This window comes from Canis aureus, chromosome 33, assembly GCF_053574225.1.
Source record: "Canis aureus isolate CA01 chromosome 33, VMU_Caureus_v.1.0, whole genome shotgun sequence".
NCBI classification, from domain to species: domain Eukaryota; kingdom Metazoa; phylum Chordata; class Mammalia; order Carnivora; family Canidae; genus Canis; species Canis aureus.
In genome coordinates, this window is record NC_135643.1 from 34,320,538 (window position 1) to 34,336,773 (window position 16,236).

Consider the following 16,236-nt stretch of genomic DNA (forward strand, 5'->3'; position numbering starts at 1 on the left):
GTAATTGTTAGTATGTCTCTCATTCTTGCTGGAATATATATGTTCACTTTAGACCCCCCATAATTTACTTGCAGAAAAAGATTTAGAATGCAAGTTAGAACTAATTGGGAACAAGTCCATACATCTGGACAAAATATGTATCTCATCCTCTGAAGCAAGCATCCAAACATGTTATACATAATGACTCATTTTAGAGCTTACTTTACGTAAATACCGGTGTATGCTACTGGATGTAAACATGGACATCTATTGAATTAAATGGACACAATCATTTGAATAATCCAGTGAAATTTTGTTGTTTCATAAAGGCTATGAGTACCCCATTATTTATAGGGCAGGAGTGAACATGTATTTCTATATCTAGTAGATACATTTCATAATTTCTTTTGAGACTTACAAGAAAATGCTGTTGAAAAATGTCTAAAAGTTACAATTACAAAAGAAATGTCTATATCCATTCCATCTTACCTGCATCAGGAGCTGACCTAAGCAGAGCTAAATAAGATTTCAATTGGGAACAAGAATGCTCTGTGGGGATCCCTGGGTGGTGCAGCTGTTTGGCGCCTGCCTTTGGCCCAGGGTGCGATACTGGAGACCCGGGATCGAATCCCACGTCGGGCTCCCGGTGCATGGAGCCTGCTTCTCCCTCTGCCTATGTCTCTGCCTCTCTCTCTCTCTCTCTCTCTCTCTCTCTGTGACTATCATAAATTAAAAAAAAAAAAAGAATGCTCTGTGGTTTCCTATAATTATTTCATTATTCTGTCTTGATATTTGAGACATTTTTGCTAACTTGTAGCACACTCTGAATTCACTTTTCTGATGGAGTAGCATCACTAGACTCATTCTGGATGGAAATGGTATTTTGTAGTTGCACCATGTAAGACAGAGAATCATTTTCATGTATAAACATCTGGGTGCAAATGTAGTCTGAAATCTACAGATGGCATATGATAGAAGTATGATGCATGGAACATAACTGGTTGGAAAATAATAATACTGTCAAAAATTTTCAGGATAACTGAACTTGAAGAGTTGGCTTCAAATTAAGGAAAATGCTGGTCTTTGCTAATAATTTGTGAAAAATAAAAAGGAGGATGAGTAGGGACAGAAGAGAAAACGGGTATGTACTATTCCATTTGCTGCCATAATGATTATTTTGTTGTAAGTATAATGATAAACTCAGCAAACTTTCCAGTACTCAGTCACCAATCCAGGCATTTTAAGTGGTTCTTAACTATTTTAAGAAAGAGATGATGTAGTGTTAATTTGATTATAAGAAATTATTCTTCTTGGGTTGATGTCATTAAAAAGTATACTTGAAACAAACATATTGGCTTCAATGACATCATGCAAGAAAAAGGAAGAAACTTCTTTTAGCACATTTGAAAAGGCTTCTCCTTGCAACCACAGATGGCTTGTATAAGGATAAAGAAATCATTCTCTGCATATTATATCCTGTCATCGCAGGTCAACAAAGACTCTGTTTTCATTCTTTTCTATTGCTTACTTTACCTCAGTAGCCCTTTAATCCTTCTAATTTTGAAAATCAAAACAAAGTAATCCATGGAATTGTTTTATTTTCCAATGAGTATCAGGAGACCATGAACTTTCCCACTGATTCAAATGAAAGTAAAGAGCATGGAGAGGTTGGTGTTGAGTGGTGTCAGTGACCAGAAGATGCTTGGAAGAAGGAGAGGAAATGTATTAATATCTGGCAGGGAGGAATGCCTGGGTGGCTCAGCAGTTGAGCACCTGCCTTCAGCCCAGGGTGTGATGCTGGGGTCCTGGGATCGAGTCCCACCTTAGGCTTCCTGCATGAAGCCTGCTACTCTGTCTGCCTATGTCTCTGCCTCTGTATGTCTGTCTCATAAATAAATAAATAAATCTTAAAAAACTATCTGGCAGGGAGAGCTGAGTGGCCCAGAGGGACAATAGACATACAGGGATACTCAGAAATGAAATAAACCCCCCCAATCCTGAGAAAACACTCATTATTTTTGAAGTTAAAACCATCTTTCTTGGCACTGTTTGAAAACCTAGACTTATTCTCTACCAATTCTCATCTGGCTTTTTAATTCTACAGAACAGGGTTGTCCCTATATCTGATCTCTGCCCTTTTCACTTTATTTTTCCTCAATTCCCATTCACAAGCTGAGCTCAAGCACAAATGCTATCCCTTTCCCTTCAATTTTTTATTTGAAATCTATAAATAGTGCAGATTTTAAGATGTAGGTTTTACATCTTTCTCAGAAAGCAACAAAAGCAAAGACACACATCAATGGTTCCATTCGAGCTATCACCTCATAACTAGGTGAAATACGGTAAAGCCATTTTCTCCAAGGTGCATTTTTATCAGCTATGTCATCTACATGGAAGACCCAATTGAAGCTTATCCTTGGTTTTATAGCAATTTCTGTTTAGTGGAATAAAACATCCACTTCTACTTTTTTTTTAATGAAATCATGATTTTCATTGTGCTTGTAGGAAGGATTCTTATTTCCCTGCAGCTGAATATGATAATTTAAATATCAGCAAAGAGAAAACATGATCCAAGGTTAACCTTTCATGTTTCCTTTCCACAAATGAAAGCAAATGACAACATTAAACCCTACACTAAATATAAATATTTACAGAGAATACAATCTATTAAACACTTAGGATATTTCATGTACTGTGCCAAATGCTTTAAATGGGTTATCTCATTTAATCCTCACAATGTCCATAAGAGAGATATGTCCTTACATCCATTTCAGATATGAGGAGACTGACACCCAGCAAGGTCAAAGAATTTTTCAAAAGTCAACCACTGGAAAGTAGTAGAATTGAGATTTGAATAAAGGTCTGATGTCAAAATATTTGCTCTCAACAGCTGCATTTAATTATTTTCAATGAAATTGTTGAAATTTTAAATGTCAAGAAATCCTGCTAAGTTATGTAAAATAAAATAATCAGAAGGAACGATGTTATTTGCCTGGTTTGATCTCTAGATTCTATTTTTAAAAGGATGTTTTTCATTCATTGTGATATTTCATTGAATCTAAAACTAGTCTCCAAGTATAATAATGGAGATTTATTTATACATAATCCTATGTTGACCTTATATTATTCTTGGATTGGGAAAAATTCTCAATTTTAATTTACTATTCTATTCCTGACTTTGTTAGTCATCTCCATCCTAGATTAAAGATAATTATTTGCCTTACCTCAGAAGACGATTCCTTCCTATGCCATTCCTGTGATATTTTATTTTATTTTATTTTTGATATTTTAAAAATATATTACATTTAAAAATGTTAAACACATTTTAAATATGTTTAAATAGAAAATACATGTTTTTGTTTTTTACATTTTCCACAATGCAGTTACATAAGAAATCCCTAATTTACAAATTGACTTTGTTCTAAAAGTTTAATTTGTAAGTCAGTTAGAAACTTGGAAAACATTAATTTTTCTGCCATGTTTAGTATTGAGGGAATAATAGAAGATAACAGTGGTGGTATTTTTCTTCTCCCCCCCCCCTTTTTTTTAAAGTAACTCTTTGTTGAATTATATGTAAAGTACACAAATCATTATACAGCTTGGTGAATTTTTACAAAGTGAACATACCCAGATTGCTGATGGAATATCACCAACAGCTCAGAAACCTCTGTGAGTGCCTTCTTATTCATCTTTCCCCTCCCCTAAAAGTAAACACTTTTCTGACTTTAATTACCATAGCTTAGTTTTGCCTACTTTTGAACTTTATATACATGGAATCATGAAGCCCATATTTATTTGTGTCTAATTTTTTTTGCTCAACGTTATGTTTGTAAGATTTCTTCCATGTCATTCTAAAGACTTTGCCCATTTTAGTGACTGTGTATTACTCCATTAGGTCAATATGTCATTTGCTTTAATTTATTGTAATTTATTCATTTATTGTAATATTAATGGAAATTTATGAAATTTCTATTTGGTATTTTTTTAGAAATAATGCTGTTCTAAACACTTTTCTAAGTGTCTTTTGGTGAATATATGCACATTTCTGGCAAATGTATATCTAGAGGTGGGATTACTGGGTAACAGGGCATGTTTATTCCAGCTTGCACTCCTGCCAGCAGATCATGAGTGTTACAGTTGCTTCATATTCTTACTAAAAATCATTATTATTTTCTTTCATTTTAGCCATTTTGATGGGTATATAGTAATATATAACTATGATTTTAACTTTCATTTCTTTGATTTCCAATGAGATTGATCATTTCTTTATATATGTATTGGCCATTTGGAAACCATTTTTTCCAAAACATCTTTCAGGTCTTTTGCTATTTCGATGATCTATTTTTTCTTATTTTTTAACCATTTCTTATATATTCTTGATATAAGGCCTTTGTCGGTCCTCATATTTTTCAGATAAATATACTACAAATACCTTCTGCCACTCTGTGGCTTGAATTTTCACTTTTTTACTGGCATCTTTAAGTAAACAGAAGTTCTTAATATTAGTCAAGTCCAATTTATCAATCTTTTCTATTATAGTTAGGTTTTTTTGTGTATATCTGTTTAATAAATTTTTGCCTACTCTTATGATGGTGAAGATACTCTCTCATGTTATCACCTAAAATATTTATGGTCTTCTTTTCAGATTTATACCTATTTGGAATTAATTTTTATATATGTTCACACTTTATCTTTCTTCATGGGGTTATATAGTAAGCCAAGCACAATTTATTGAAAAAACTATTAATATAACCAAGGGATTTTATTTTTTGTGCATTTGCCTTCATCATTTTGAGACACATTACAGTTTACATGTTCCCAGTAAAAAGGATCATTTCCTTAAAGGGTAAGATAGTGTAATATTTAGAGTAAGATGTAGATGATCAGGAAAAACTTCAGTATTTATAGAAGTTTGCTGGCTAGTTCATGGCAAAGGACTTAAAGATGAGACAAACAGATTTATTTTACAAAAATGATGATTTCCAAATTTCTTTCTGTTTATTTTCTCTTTCTTTTTTTTTTTTTTTTTTGTCTGCGATAACCACTGGCTATCAATGGTATACTCTAAGAAGTTACTTTCAATTAAAAACAAAACAACCTAATCTTTCCCTTGAAAATGAAGGTGAATTTAAACAAAGAGCTGAGGAAGCAAATGTTTTTCAAGCAAAAGTACAGAGATAGCAAGTGGATATTAAATATTAGGGTAAATAAATAAATAAATAAATATTAGGGTATACTTCATATTATATGATTTTTGCTGCTGAAAATGTCACAGATTTTGAAAATGTAAAAGACTTGGCAAGAGAATTTTCTAAGCTGTTTGAAAATCTTATAAATGAAGAGGTTTAGTTAGTTTTGAACAGATTTATTACAAATACAAAAATATATCCTCTGATTAGTTTCGAGGATAACTAATATTAGGAAATACAAAATTTGCTACCTGAATTTCAGCAAAAACTTTTTTCTTTTTTAAAGACTTTTTATTTATTTATTCATGAGAGACAGGGAGAGAGAGAGAGAGAGAGAGAGGCAAAGACACAGGCAGAGGGAGAAGTAGGCCCATGCAGGGAGCCCGATGTGGGACTTGACTCTGGATCCCGGGATCACACCCTGGGCCGAAGGTAGATGCTCTACTGCTGAGCCACCCAGGCGTCCCTCAGCAAAAACCTTTTGTATAATGAATGGATAGGAGTAAAAACTAAGTACAATTATTTAATAAGTTCAGCCAAGATATTTTTGTGAGATATATTTTTTTTTCAGATTTTAATTTTTTATTTATTCATGAGAGACACACAGAGAGGCAGAGACATAGGCAGAGGGAGAAGCTGGCTCCCCGTGGGAAGCCCCATGCAGAACTCCATCCCAGGACCCCAGGATCACGACCTGAGCCAAAAGCAGATGATCAACCACTGAACCACCTAGGTGCTCCTCTTTGTGAGATCTCTTTATTAGCTATCAGTGATTAAAGCCAAGTATACAAATAAACTACACTAGATCTTCTAATTTCTTTATGACAAAATGTTAAACCGAGATTTAAAAAACAAAGTGACATTCAATCGCATTGTTCTAAAAATGTCATCAATATAGTATCTTAATGAAGATGTGTTAGTCTTCTACAACAAATTGCCACAAATTTAGTGGCTTCAAACAACATTCATGTGTTAACACTTAGTTGTGTAGAAGTCCAACAAAAACGTGGCTGAGTTCTCTGAGTATCACAGGCTGATAACAAGATGTTGGTCGACTGAGTTCTCATCTGGAGACTTGGGAAAAGTGCTTCCAAGTTCATTCTTTTGGAGGGGGAGCTATTGGACTGAAGTGCCCATCTCCTTGTTGGTGGTCAGCTGAGGGCTGCTCTCAGCTCCAGAGGCAGCCTGCAGTCCTCATCATGTGGCTTCATCCATCTAGAAATTGGCAGTGATGCAATAAATTTTTCATGTTTTGAGCCTTTCTGACTTCCTCTTTGACCAGCTCTCAGCTATTAAAGGGGTTATGTGAATAGGTCAGGCCCACCACAAATAATCCTTCTATTTTAAGGTAAGTTGATTTGGGATCTTAATTACATTTGCATAAATCCCTTCCCAGAAAAACCTAGATTAGTGTTTGTTTGAATGCAATAACTGGTAGGGGGGCTAGCAATTTTGGGTGGCCATCTTGGAATTCTGCCTACCAGAGGGGCAAAAGTGTTACATGAATATCTTGATTATTACAAAATAGTGATTTTGCTATGTGTAAGAAAAGAAATAAATTTTATGGGATAAATATAAAATCATTTATAAATTATTACCATTTCATTTATTACTCAAACATTGCTATTTCATTAATTAGACATCAAAAAGTGAGCAATAACAGATTTACTTGGTTTTTTTGTGCCAAATTTCAATAACAAGACAATAATTTTATATATTTTTAATTTTTAATTGAGAAGATAAATTTATCTAGAGGGGAATATTTGAATTAATGTTTTTTTTCTAATGTGTAACTTTTACATGTTTAAATATATGGTACACAGGATGGCCTTATGTATACGATATATGGTATATAGGGATGAGCCTGCTTTTTTCCCAATAAATAAGTCTTTCTTGTTTTTATTGTTAGGCTTAAGTCATTCAAGTGTTTACTAATACTAGCATGTGGTGAAGTTGTCATAGAGGATCAAGACAATTTGTTCATCAATATTCTTTGATTCCCCCAGCTAGCTTACCAGGTCTTTGGGCCTGCCAAATCACAGATATGATATATATGGAGCAATCCTACAGCAACTTTGGTCACTCCTTCTGTCATGCCACTGAGCCTCCCTATTCTGGACTACAGAATAAATAATATGCTCCTACTGCAAACTAGTTTTCCAACTAATTTTCCACCTTTATGTTCATAATCTCAGTGCTCCCATGGTTTAGATGATATGATATGTTCAAGGTCTTTGTACAAGAACAATTTAGTTAAAATAATTTCTACAAGTTTATCATGCTGATCATTTTATCTTCTCAGAAGATTTTCTATAACAAAAAAAGTTTCTTTTGCCAAGTAAAGTTCTACTCGGTAACATCTCAGCATTGCCATGAAGTGATGTGAGTACGTTAGGCAGTCTTCTAAGAGAGAGGTAATTTGCAGAGTTTCTCCCACAGATTTGCCTGAGGTAGCTTCCCTAAACTATCTTTTTTTTTTTTTTTCTCCTCAAAAATCTATCAGCAAGAGCAGCAACTGTGGCTTGTATGGATGGTTTCCTTGTATGTTCTTGACCACAAACAAGGAACTCATTCATACAAACGGTATTAACCATACATCAAATCTTAACTGCATGTGGTATTCAAGGTGAGTGCAACATGACATTTTTATTCAATGGCAATCCTATGTTCTTTATATGACATTGAAATTTTGGTATTTGGGTCAACCACCCTCTGAAAATAGTTAAGGTAACATAAGATGACTAAAGAAGAAACACATATGGGGGCCAAGGACTGTATCAGGGACACATGATCATTAAATAGTTCAATAACTTGTCCACTGCCTCCAAGACATATTGATAATCCAAATTAGTGACTATGAGATGGCATTGTTTTCCAATCTTGTCAGAAATCCTAATTGCTGAGTATTCTAGGCACAACTAATCCACAGCAAAACCTCTGGTGCATTTCTCTTTTTCAACAGCTTCCTAGAATCTTGCAAAATCTTGGTCATGTTTTATTTACTCTAGGACCCTAAAAAAATCTCAACAGCCCTGTGGCTATACTAGGGTGGAGCTCAAACTAGAAATTGTACATCCACCATCTGTTACATTAATGATAATGCCTCAAACCAGTAATAGATTTTTCATCTTCAAATAGGGTATTTCTTACTTAGTTGCACTATGTATTCCTACTTAACTAAATCACATCTATGATTGAAGGTAATTTCCAATCTTGATTACATTTTCAAAATGCAATTACCTGGGGAAGAAAAAGGAAATAATACCAACAAAGACCTTACATTTGTCCTAATGGTAACATGGGAAGAGGATGCAAGCTATTTAAATTTGATATCCATTGGGAATTCACAGGAGAGGCCTGAAATTAATACAAGGATCTCTAATTCATGTAATATTTGATGCTTCCATGAGTATAGACTTCTAAGTTCTCCTGTTCCCTAGAAAGGGATGTGAATATACTTCTGTTATAACTGTGTATTTCCCAAATAGTATATTATCATTCCCTAGGATTCTGTGAATCCACGAAAGATATACCAGCATATGCAAAGAATAGACAATTTCCTTTTCTCAGGGGCATGGTCATAACCTAGCTGTACATGAGGACTGAATGGACTCTGAAGGCATTTAAATTTTATTAACCTTAAGTACAAGAAACAAAATGGGGGGGAAATGTGTTTGTATTACTAAATTGTTTTCCATCTTAGCTAGCCAGAATATTGGGATATGCCATTCACAAATGCTATAATAATGGCTACATTTTAATGTGTATGTGGGAAATCTAGAAGAAAAGGAAGAATGGAAAAAAAAGAATATCATATTATACACCTGCACTATTCAACAGAATATCCTGAGATGTTGGAAATGTTCTAAATCTGCACTGTCCAGTATGATAGCCACTACCCAAATGCACCTGTTGAGCATTCGAAATACATGGTTAGTATGACTAAGGAACATTTTAATTTTTTAAATTATAATTAATTTAAATATATTTGAATACCACATATGATTAGTGGACACTATATTAGACAGTAAAACAGCAAAGCTCTATTTTGAAGTTGGGTTCGAAAGGGAAACATCCTCAAAGATACCAAGAATTTCAAAGCCTGACTTTGTTTCTAATTCCTAGTTGAGAATAATCTTTGTGTTGCAATTTCAGTATGGTCCTTCAATTTATTCTAGTTAATGATTAATAGTACCTAAACTGTACTTTCCTAATAGATTGTAAAAGCTCCCAGAGAGAAATGATATGATGTTAAAATGTACCTCTAATATACTGTAACCCACCTTAGACATTTAAATATTTATTACATTGGGACGCCTGGGTGGCTTAGTGGTTGAGCATCTGCCTTTGGCTCAGGGCATGATCCTGGAGTCCTGGGATCAAGTCCCACATCAGACTTCCTGCATGGAGCCTGCTTCTCCCTCTGCCTATGTCTCTGTCTCTCTCTGTGTGTCTCTCGTGAATAAATAAATATTTTAATCTTATTAAATAAATATTTATTACAACAATATGCTTGGGAAGAGCATAATATATACTTCTAATTTAGACCAGCTGGTCTAATTTAGACCAGCAAAATTTCTAAATGTGAGTATTATAAAAATAGGGAAGTGACTTATAGCAAACTGCATATTCTTTATGAAGTCCTTGTGTGTGTGTGTGATCTGTGTGTGTGTGTGTGTGGTTATTAACTTTGTAAATCTCAAGCAGCAGACACCTTCTTTCTAGAATACCCTAGATTTTTGTTTTTTTGTTTAGCTTTGACAAAGCTATAGGATTGTATTGGTGCTTAAATTGATCACTAAAAAAATAAAATAAAATAAGGAGCTTTACAACAGCCTCAGACTTCAGAAGTAATCTTGAGCAAATCAGTAAAGCTTTAAGTAAACAAAATAATAGTAGTCATAAAGTCTATTTATTATAGTTGAAATTATAATTTGTGACCTCTTCTATTAAGGGTCATCTTTCTATGTTATAGTTGGCAAAAATAAAAAAAGAAAGAAAGAAAAAAGAAAGGTATATTTCACATATTTCTTGAGTCAAACCAAGTAGTAATTGCTTCTCCACACAACTTTCTGTTCCTTGCCACTCTCAACACTGCCTGGGGCCACTACTCACTATTGTAATTACCTCCCAAAACACCAATGCCATGATCCTCCTATTATTGTGTTGTGATTGTCATATAAGGAAAGTCTCACTTCTCTTTACTAACTTCTCTCATAATTTCTCATAACTCCATCAAGAATAACAGGTTACAGATTCAGTGAATAACCAGAGGGAATTTTAATCTAGAATAATGGTATGAGGATGGACAGGAAACTTAAGACTGGATGCTGATGTTCAAGAAAAAGCTTTATAACCTCTAAAAGATCCTGCATGGGCTGGCTGTCTTGTTAGTCTCATTTCCATCTGGAGTGCAATATTCATCTCATCCTCTCAGAGTGGCTCCTTTAAACTTTCACCCCTAAAGTCAGGGCTTGTCTTAGGCTCTAAAGTCTGTTTTCTTCCCAATATAGGCAACTCTCAGGTCCCAGTCACCCACAAGGTCACATTTGTTTCCTTATATCCAAGATACTTTAATAGCCCATGATGGCTTTTTTAGGCCAAATCAGAGTCCCTTTGTGATTCTAACTCCAGAATGACTGACTAGCTTTGGGATAGATCCAATTCTTTCACTTGGTTCTCTCCTCCTACTAATTTCTCAAGTGAAAATGAAAAAAAAGAAAGAAAGAAAGAAAGAAAGAAAGAAAGAAAGAAAGAAAGAAAGAAAGAAAGAAAGAAAGAAAGAAGAAAGAAAGAAAAGAAAGAAAGAAGAAAGAAAGAAGAAAGAAAAAAAAAAACCCAAATCTCTGTATTTGATAATATTTTTCTGATAGTTCTATGGCTTGGTTTTTTTGAAATCTAATAAATCTCAAAATCCATTCAGATTTACAACTGGAGAGTGGAAAAAAAGCCATGGATGGGATGACAAAGAAACAAAGTCAGAAGGTCTTAAGAGAAAATGACATAGTAGCAATTACAACAACATAGACATCTGGCAGAATTTTTGTTAAAAAAGCAAGATATAGCGATGTCTGGCTGGCTCAGCGTTTGGGCACCTACCTTTGGCTCACATCATGATCCCGGTATCCAGGATCAAGTCCCACTTTGGGCTCCCTGCATGGAGCCTGCTTCTCCCTCTGCCTGTGTCTCTGCCTCTCTCTCTTTCTGTGTCTCTCATGAATAAATAAATAAATAAATAAATAAATAAATAAATAAATAAATAAATAAATATTAAAAAAAAAAGGAAGATATGCTTTACACATAGGATTACGTCAAAGATGGGAAGGAAGAGAAGAAATGGTTCCACACTGATGTAAAATAATTGCCCTGAGTCATCAAGTAAAGGCTTAATTACAATTAATATATTATCTTTATTAAGGCAAGGAAGGATATAATAAACTTGATGAGGATACACACACACACAATATTCTTATAACCTAAATTCTGCATAATTTGGTTGTTTCTAAATTAATTTATGTGATTATATCACAATATTAGCTAAGTAGCTCCTGAACTAGTTAAAATGTTTCTTACTGTGACTCATGCTGACCTTTAATTGTGGTATACAACAAATGACCCTTTTAAAAAGTAGATTCACTTATTTTTCGTGAAATATGTTTGTCTGTTAAATTACTATTTAGTAATTAGTAAACATTTACTTAATTAAATTACTAAATTGTTATTAGCAATTTGTACATTTTTGCTAGTTTAATATATTTCTATCAAATTGGTTTTACTTACTGTAGTTGAATCCTTCAGTTCTGAACTTCAGTAATGTAACAAACTTATGCTGTCACTTGTCATTCTCTCAGCATGCTCTAAATTAAACACATAATTGAAATGGAAAGCAGATATTGGCTGTAAACTATTGTGGTGTGTCAAGAAGCAGACTACTAGCTACATCTTAATCTTGTCACTAATTACCTGACATGGAGAATGTATATGAAAGAGCTATGTTTGAAACTGACAAAAAAAAAAAAAAAGATGATCACTTTTAAAAATTATTTTCAGGAATCACAGGAATATAGCTTTTACCTGATGAGAAGTTTTCTCTTTTTTCCTATCCAATTTTTTTCTCATAATAGAAATGGGTCAAAATATGGCTTCAGAATCCCAATTGGTGCCTTTTATAGCAATATTATAGTAACTGATATTGGTAGTATATTATTCAGGATTTCTAATCTACATAAACTCCTAACAGAAAAGAATTACCCACCTACATTGGAGAGTGAATTTTGCCTGATTCTGCCTTTTTTGTATATGCTTGAAGTGGGGTATAGTAACACTCTTGAAGGACAGGGAATTACTATTTGACAATTCTGTCACTTCTATAATAACAATTCAATTTTTGTTGAGAGTCAGATACTGACAAATGCTGTAAGGGATACTATTATGAGTGAAGAAGACATATTGATGTAAAACTAACAGTAGAAAAATATAAAATGGGATGAGTTATTAATTCTATTTAAGAGCTGAACAAGACTTTGTATTTGAGGCAATAAGAGATCTGAATCTTGAAGACTGAGTTGGATTTTAAAGAAACAGTGAGCAGAAGGTTTCTACTTATATATTACAAAAATATATAGAACTACATAGAATATAGATTCTATATTCTAGTTGCATATAGATGCAATATAGTATAGTATAGTATAGTATAGTATAGTTTATATTCTATATTATTTACTCTAGTTATATATATGTGTGTATGCATATATATGAATGAAAATAAATAGCATGTTTGTGGAATCATTAGAGATTCAATGGGTAATTCAGCAGGCTTATGAAGAAAAGCTGTGGGAGACAGACTGGAAAGGGATTAAAGGAGAAGATATTGTAGGAGTATTCTTCTGAATGCCATATTTATTTTGGACTGTGTAATGGAGAACTATTGGCACTTCTTGATTATGAGAACAAGATTTGTATGTGTAGAGCAGTTTATATTTTAGGAATTCAGTCAATGCTTGCCTGGATGAGGCTAGGGAGAGATTACAATCATCTGCAAAGAGAGACTAAGCTGATTGCTCATGGTTAAAGGAATAAGGAGGAGATATAATTAAAGATATTACAGGAAAATGATCAGTAGAACTTGTTGCCATATTGGACATAAGGTAAAAGAGAAAAAATAATAAAAAATGACTCTGATGCCTGATAGATTTAGATAGCTGAGATAAATGATGATATCATTTAGTTATATGAAAAATCCAGAAAAAGAAGCACATTGGCAAGTGTGGTTGTGTTGTACTCAAATATAACTACCCAGTGTGAAGTTTGACCTTTTAAAAGTGAAAGTCCATGTTGTGGTTCTGTGATTCGATTTCTGGAGGATGGTAGTAATATGGGTTTCAGAAAAAAGAAGTTCAGGGTGTCAGATGGGACATAGATATTGAGTTCATCAATTTATTTATAAGATGATAGCAGGAGATAGGCTGGAAACTTTTTCCTTTTTTTTGAAATTTCTACCTTTGAGTCACATCCTTTACATTTGTATTTCTCATAGCATGGCCACTAAGTAAGCAAGCACCAGTGATTAGGAACTTGTTCAAGATACATCTTAGATCCCACCTATAGTATACTACTGAATCAGAAATGCTATGCATTTGGAGGTCAAAATACGTTTTGAGAATCCTACCATGTGATTCTGATTCACACTAAAGAATTTCAACCTTGACCACACATTTGGATCATCTGGGGATCTTTAAAATATACCCATGCTTAAACCACCTTGGGATTCTGATATAGTCAAGTATAAGAGCTGACCAAAGGGCTGGGGATTTTGAAAGTTTCCCAGGTGATTCTAATATGCAGCTTGAACAGCGAACTATTGTTCTTAAGAGTAACAACAAAGAAATACCAAAAGGTACGTTTCTCAAACTTTAAAAGTGCAAACCAATCATCTTCAAAATGCAGGTCTGAGTGCAGCCTGTGACTGCATTTGTAGGCCACTCTTCTGTGAACTTGGCCACAGACTACACTTCAAAAGGCAAAACTCTAGAGCATAGTCATCAGGCATGTATGATACATCTCCCACAGATATGAAAAACAAGGGATTATTAGCTGGAGATGATTTGTCTGGAATGGAAATTGGTAGCACAGGAAAAGAGGTGAGAGTAGGAGCCAATCAAATTTATATAATATTTAATTTTTAGAATATTTTTAGATCACGTTGTCCAAAACCACAAGTACTTCTTTAAAAAGATTAACCCCTTAAATTAAAATACGGGACCAAGCTAACCTGAAGGGCTCAAAGTTAAATTTTTTCAGGTAGGTTCCAAGAAAACCATTGGATTATCTTATTTCATCCATGTTTTTCTGGAAAGTACATACCCATATTCTTGGGTATGTAAGTTTCTGATATAACTTTGACAGTTCCATTAACTATTATTTTGGAAGGATTAACCCACATGGGCTCATATCAATCCACTCGCAAATCAATAGGAAAGTACTTTCTATTTGTGTGTCCTCAACTATTACTAAAAGTCCACCTCTAATTTTGGAACTTTAGAACCATGGGAAAAAGATCCCAAAAAGGAATTATGTAGTCTTCCTTTTCTTGTTCCCATTTTTCAAATAATGTGCCTTTACGGATTTGATAAAAATTCATCTTAAAATGTGGTTGCAGGAAACCAATTTAGTTTGTCCCTTTTTACCAATGACAGTAGTCAAATCATTAGCTGTCTAATTGGGCTCAGCAATGTTCTAATTAGCAAAGGCTTGATTTGAGCCTGAAGTGACAGCTTATCCTTTGGCTCTTGAATTCTGACTACTTCTTCAGTAATCAAAAGAAAAAACATAATCGCATAAGTTAGAATCATTAAATAAGACCTCTGCCTTTCCATTGAATCTGTAGGCTTCTGGTGTTAGGAGAGATGGACATCTTTTTTTGCAAATTGCATTCTAGACTTGTTAATTGATTAATAAATAAGTGAATTGATCCTAATGAGACATTAATTAATAGTAATTAGTCAATATTAAGGGGAAATGGGTCAGAATGAAATCAGGTACCATACATTCCTACTATGAGTTAACCCCTATATTCAATTCGCAAGAAGATTCAGAGTTTTTTAAAATTAATTCTAAAAAATTAACATTTAATTATGTATATAAAACTGTTAAATATCAACTTTTAATATTTAATTTATAAATAAGTTATGAAATATATTCAAAATCACAAGTTATATAATTACCTTATTAATATAGAAATGTGCTTTTTCACATTTCTTGAAATTATTTTAGTCAAGCTTTCTGTATGTATCTTCTAAAATAGTCTCATCATCATTAGAGTTGCATACTGAATTTGTCGAAAGCACATCATTTTATTGGTCCATTTTTATTTTTAGACAAAACACATTTTAGATCTGCATATGATTCTCTCACTGGAAAATTTATCCTAAAAGTGTACAACCACAAAACATGAGTACATTTTTTTTATATATTGTTCTATGTATATGCATTCATGATCTCCCCAGAACAAACAACTTTCTGCTCTGCTTTTTAGGTAAATTTTAAAAGGCTTATTTACAACCAAACACTTGCAATTATGAAGCTATGTTTACTAGATTAATGAAGAAATCTGTATCAAAAATTTTTCTTGCTTTTTCATCAATTAATCAATCAATCACTTAATACTACTACTGACATCTGTGGTTTCAGACTAATGTATTTTTTTTCCTAAACAGAACTTGATTAGTCAAATTTAGTAAACTGAGAGAAAACCAGCAATAAGTAAGACTTTGTAAGACCTGGATATAAAGTAACTATATCTTGTTATCTGAGGATTAATATTTTAGGAGAAAAAAATCATTTGCCTTATATTTGAATATACCCAACAATAATAATGTTATATTCACAGACATTGTTTTAAAGCAAGTTCATAATAATTATCAATACTTCTGAATTCTACATTCAATTTTATTTTTATTTGTATCTGAAATTGATTATGATTGAAAAAATTATAACATACAATTTAGGAAATTCTCAAAAGATGTTCATATATTATATAAAAAGTAAAATACCCACTACACATTCTCTT

The 16,236-nt window shown here is 33.3% G+C and overlaps 1 protein-coding gene across 10 annotated transcripts in view; it reads left to right on the forward strand.

The window, feature by feature from the left end:
• The window catches only part of LOC144303998 (peptidyl-prolyl cis-trans isomerase NIMA-interacting 4-like), a 139,136-nt gene that overhangs the window by 35,831 nt on the left and 87,069 nt on the right, over window positions 1–16,236 (forward strand). The window contains exon 3 of one of the 10 annotated variants that reach the window (XM_077882435.1): window positions 1,014–1,120. The exons of the other annotated variants lie outside the window; for them this stretch is intronic. The gene's annotated coding sequence lies outside the window, so the exon portion shown is untranslated. The remainder of the gene's footprint in view (window positions 1–1,013; window positions 1,121–16,236) is intronic. 10 annotated transcript variants of the gene reach the window in all.